Source organism: Apus apus, chromosome 2 (assembly GCF_020740795.1).
Source record: "Apus apus isolate bApuApu2 chromosome 2, bApuApu2.pri.cur, whole genome shotgun sequence".
Taxonomy (NCBI): domain Eukaryota; kingdom Metazoa; phylum Chordata; class Aves; order Apodiformes; family Apodidae; genus Apus; species Apus apus.
In genome coordinates, this window is record NC_067283.1 from 130,710,507 (window position 1) to 130,716,506 (window position 6,000).

Here is a 6,000-nt window from a genome sequence, read left to right on the forward strand (position 1 = left end):
CAAAATATGGTATAGATAGGTCTGTCTTTTTTTACTAACAACATTGAAATGGCCTAATATAATTTCAAAGTATAACACATACACACACACACACCCCCAACATCAAGTCTGCACAAAAATTCAGAAGATGAAATGGAAAGGATTTTTTTTCAATGGCTTTGTTTTTCATACCTATCTATAACACAGGAGTGGGAGAGTCAGAAGCATTCTGCACTGACATGATCCTTCGAGACCTCATATTAATTTAAAAAAGTAAATAAATTCATCTTCATATCTGAAGGGTGGATGTCATGAATGGGCCAGTCTCTTTCAGTGGTGCCCTGTGATAGGATGAGGGGAAATGGCATAAAGCTACAATGCAGGAAGTTCCACCTCAGCATGAGAAAGAACTTCTTTACTATGAGGGTGATGGAGCACTGGAACAGGCTGCCCAGGGAAGTTATGGAGTCTTCTTCTCTGTAGACTTTCAGGACCCATCTGGACAGGTGTGATCTGCCCTAGGTGTTCCTGCTGCAGCAGGGAGGTTGGACTCGATGATCTTCAGAGGTCCTTTTCAACACCTATGATTCTATGATCTTCATGGATTCTTTGAGGTAGGTATTAATCTCATTTTGAAAATGGTTAATAAGTTCTCCATATCAAATAAAAAGGCATTGGCAGAACTGCAAAGCTAACCTAAATATACAGCCCTCAGCCCTAACTATGACATTATCCTTTTCCATAAAGTGTTCTTCCTTCCAAAGGTATCACAGCCAGAGTTGGAGGGAGAGATACTCTTTCACTTCATATATACTGCTGAGGTTGCCCCTTTTCTCCATGAGATGGTTTCAAGTACTGTGTATGAAGCAAGGGAGTATTATGCAGATCATCCAGTCCCCTGGATTTAAAGTGTATCCCTGAATCAGAGAAGTTTGAAATATTTTGGCCTTGTATCTCCTTTCCTAATGTTGAACAGACTCTGCTGTACACTGGAGAAACTGAGGTGTTGAGGTTTTTTGTAACAACTTTTTCATTACAGCATCACACTTCGACAAACTATTTCGATGAATCAGTTTCTCTTCCTGTGAAAACACATTTTGCTGAGAAAGTTCTAACCACTTGGCCTTCAGAATAAGCTAATAATCTGGAACTAAATCCTGAATTCCTTCCTGAGGTATATTTCATACTCTCAAGGATTTTAGCTGCCAAATAGAAAAAAATGGGGGTGATACAAGAAATAACAATGGTTTATAATTTGTATTTTGTTAGGAAAGCAATTTTCTTCGTATTGAAAACCCCTTAGAACTTTCTTTTGAATGCAGTGACATCTACTGGCACTCAGAAAATTTTCTGAGAATGGAGTAAGAGTATATATGTCAAAATGACACCAGAAATGGAGCCCAGTACCTTGACATTTTATTTCTAAGTAGGAAAGCAGAAAAAAAGAAATAGACATTCCAGAGTTCGGTCATGTATCCTCCCAAGGACTGCAGGCTCGCTCACATTTCTTGAGGTAAGACTAAATGGTTCAAATGGAGAAAGAACAAGCTCAACTGTGTTGTAAAAGGCAAAGAAACTAGACCACCTGACACATGGGGAGCAGATTGTTGCTGACTTTCTATTCCAGACAGAATGAAAAGAAGGAAAATACTGCACCAGAGGAAAGAATTCAAGAATGCAGAGAGATCTTTGGGAAGAGCGGTGCTGGCAGAGGTAGTAGTGAGGCTGATTCCTAGAGCTGTCAGGCATCTCCCTCCCAGAGGCACTGAAATGAAACACAAATAGAGTGAAACTAGCACAGTCACAAGCTAAGAAACTGAAATCCGGAACAGATCATCCTTGAGCATCCAAATCCCATCTCCTGTTTCCTTTGAGTGGTGCAAATTGGAACACAGGAATTTAAATATGAGGAAAAACTTATTTACAGTGAGGGTGATGGAGTACTGGAATAGGCTTCCCAGGGAGGTTGTGGAGTCTCCATCTCTGGACAAATTCAAAACCCACCTGGATACAGTCCTGTGTAAAGTGCTCTAGGTTATCCTACTTCAATGGGGGAGTTGGACTAAATGATCTCTAGAGGTCCCTTCCAACTCCAGCAATTCTGTGATTCTGTGCACACAAATTAGTGCCCCTTCCCTCCAGAAGACTGGATCCTCAGCAGCACTGGAGATGTTTACATCTTCCTGCTCTTCACTTAAATACTCCTTGTTCTGCCTCTATCTTTCAAATAGATAGTGGGCCCTTAAAAATATATTATGAAGGAGCTAAAGGTTTTATAGGATACTCAGGTATTTTTCATAAGAAGCAGCATATAAGATTTGTTACAATCACGAAGCATGACAAAACATGCCTTTGAAGCAACCCAATGTATAGTTAATGCATAAGGATTTCATTGATTTTCTTTCTTACACAAACTGAAAATCTTGTATGCTTGAATTGCACTCTATTAGGCAAGATGTGCAGTGGAGAGAGTATTTAAAAATCTGTCCTTTTCTTAATAATGCAGAATAATGGCATATGAGTATTTTGAATATCATCACTGCATACATGCAGATATCGAAGTCTTACTAGGTCTTTCTGAAAGGACTGACAAAATGTATCTATAAATATTGCCTAATGACAATAATTTAATGCTAGTCAAAGTTAGGAAGCTGCATTTTCTAATGCATTAAATTATTCTGTTCCCCTCTGCCTTTCAGTTAAAAATCCAGAAGATGTATGCTAATAAGAACAGTGGGCCATCTCTTTGGACTTTGCAGCCTTCCACATTATCCATGAATCTATCCTGTAGCCATTTGGAGAAGCACTGGGAGCAAATGAGTCATGGGAAGAAGAAAAGGCATGTCACAAATATTTAAATTAAGTGCAAAGGGAAATGACAAGAACTGGAAATAGAAGCTGTCTAGCAAGTGATTTATAGTAAAAAAAGGCAAATGTTGGAAATGGCAAATAATACAAGAAGACAAATACTGGGAAGAAAACAGAATAAAACAAGGGAAAAAAAAAACAAATAAAGAACTAATGATATTGATCCTAAGGAATTTTGAAAGGGTAAGACAAAAATATAAGACAAGAAAAGCTTCAGGGAAGATGCTAAATTCAGCCACAGTACAAAATAAGAGATCAAAAGATTCTTTCAGAGGCTTGATCAGAAACATCATGTTGTCATTGATAGACTTTTCAAGGCTTTTGATATGGTCCCCCATAGACTCCTCCTGGAGAAGCTGACTTGTTATGGCTTTAACAAGTGGTCTGTACCATGGGTGGCGAACTGGCTGGCAGACCATACCCAAGGGGTGATAGTAAATAGTTCCTCCTCAAACTGGCAACTGGTCACAAGTGGGGACCCCCAGGGATCAATATTGGGCCCAATGCTGTTAAACATCTTCGTAAGTGACCTGGATGTTGGGATGAAGAGCACCCTGATGAAGTTTGCTGATGACACCAAGAAGAGTGGAAAGGTTGAAAGTCCAGAGAGCCACCTTCCAGAATGACCTAGACAGGCTGAAAGAGTGGGCTAGCAGGAATCTTATGAAGTTCAGTGAGGAGAAGTGTAAGGTCTTGCACCTGGGAACACATAACCCAAGAGTTCAGACTGACATCCACCTGGCTGGAGAGCAGCCCTGTCAAAAGTGACCTGGGAGTCTTGGTGGATAACAGGCTCAATATGAGTGAACAGTGTGCTGCTGCAGCAAAGAAAGCCAAGAGGATGCTGGGCTGCATCAACGAGGGCATCAGCAGCAGAAATAACGAAGTCATCATCCCACTTTACTCGGCTCTTGTCAGACCACACCTGGAGTATTGCATTCATTTTTGGTACCTGCTCTACAAAAAGGGTGTGAACAGGTTGGAGAGGGTCCAGAGAAGGGCCACAAGGATGATAAGAGGACTGGAGGACCTGCCATATGTGGAGAGGCTGAGAAAACTGGGTTAGTTCAGCCTTGAGAAAAGAAGGCTTCGGGAAGACTTTATTACCATGTCCCAGCACTTAAAGGGTGGCTACCAAGAGGATGGAGACTCCCTATTTACAAGAAGTCACATGGAAAAGACAAGAGGTAATGGGCACAAGTTGTTCCTGGGGAGATTCCAATTGGATACAAGAGGTAAATGTTTCACCATGAGGACAGTCAAACATTGGAATGATTTCCCAAGGGAAGTGGTAGATTCCCCCACACTGGACAGTTTTAAGTTTCAGCTTGACAGGGTGCTGAGCCATCTCATATAAACTATCTGGTTTATCTCATAGAAACTAGAAAGGTTGGACCAGATGATCCCTGAGGCCTCTTCCAACCTGGCATTCTATGATTCTATGACTCTTTGTCCATTGTTTTTTTGTGTAACTTCTATTTTACTCTGTAGTCTATTAGTTTCCTGACATACAAGCACATGCAGCTACTGTTCTCAGGACAGTTTTTAAGGAAGTTTACAAGAAGGTTTTTAAGATCTCTGGCCATAAAATGTGATCATTCAGACTTTGATTTACACTTTGAATAGCCTTAATGATTCGCAGAAACTACACTTGCTAAGCAAGACAGAAATATTTCCAATTTCAGGTATTGATTCTGAAGGAAAAAGGAAGAAGAGAACACAAACATGAAGATGAAAGGCCATGGTCTCAGCTGAGATACATGAATGCAGTCAGATAGGATTCTGATTTATATTACTTAGGAAAATCACCTTGAGGTTCTGTCACTCTGAGAAAACTCCTGAGGGTGACTTCTGCTTATAGGGCAAGGTCTAAGGAGGAAACAGATTTGTAATTAAGAGCATTATTTACTGCCTAAATTTAGGGACCTTTGTCAGCCATCTGCTCTGAGCCACACTTGACTGGACACTCTGTGTGCACTGACTTTACATGGAACTAAGGGAAGATACAGAAAAACAGAAATAGCTTAGAAGTAGCTACACCAACACACTTATGAATCATGGAACGGATAACGTTGGAAGAGACCTTAAAGATCATCAGGTTCCAACCCCCCCGGCCATGAGCAGGGACACCTCCCCCTAGACCAGGCTGCACAAAGTCTCATCCAACCTGGCCTTAAACACCTCCAGGGAGGGGGCTTCCACAACCTCCCTAGGCAACCTATTCCAGTGCCTTACTACCCTCATAGTGAAGAATTTCTTAGGGTGAAACTAACTAGAGAAAAGACAGAAATTAATTTTCCCAAATCTCATGGTGGTGCCTGAGTTTAACTAATAATGGGATTAAAATGAGAGTGAAACTTACATCCTTTAAATAAAAGTTGGCAGCGTCATACAACCCAGTTGATTTTAAAGGACTCTCATGAAGCACTGGTGAGGCTTCACCTCAAGTACTGTGTTCAGTTTTGGGCACCACATTATAAGAAAGACATCGAGGTGCTGCAGTGGGTCCAGAGAAAGGCAACAAAGTTAGTGAATGGTCTTGAAGATAAGTCTTATGAGGAGTGGCTGAGGGAGCTGAGACTATATAGGCTGGAGAAAAGGAGACTGAGAGGAGACCTTACTGCTCTCTACAGCTGCCTGAAAAGAGGTTGTAGAGAGGCAAGTGCAGGTCTCTTCTCGCAAGTAATAAGCTATAGGATGAGAGAAAATGGCCTCAGTTGTACCAGAGGAGGTTTAGGCTGGATATCAGGAAAAAATTCTTCACAGAAAGGTTTGTTGAGCACTGGAACAGGCTCAGGGTAGTGGTGGAGTCATCATCCCTGAATGTGTTTAAAAGTTGTGTAGCTATGGTGCTTTAAGGACGTGACTTAGCAGTGGACTTGGTAGAGCTAGGTTAATGGTTGGACTTGATGACCTTAAAGGTCTTTTCTAACCTAAATTATTCTATGATTCTCCAGGACAGTCTGAGGAAGTCAGAGGGGTATATTAATTAGCTTTTTTGCTAATTGCAGTTGTTGCCACTTTAGTGATCCTGTGATACAGCTTACCACAAACACCTTCAGCTGGAAGAAGGGAGTTAGATACAAGCCATTTTGTTGATATTTATATTGTATTATATTATACCCGTACATGAGAAAAACATATTTGCAAAAT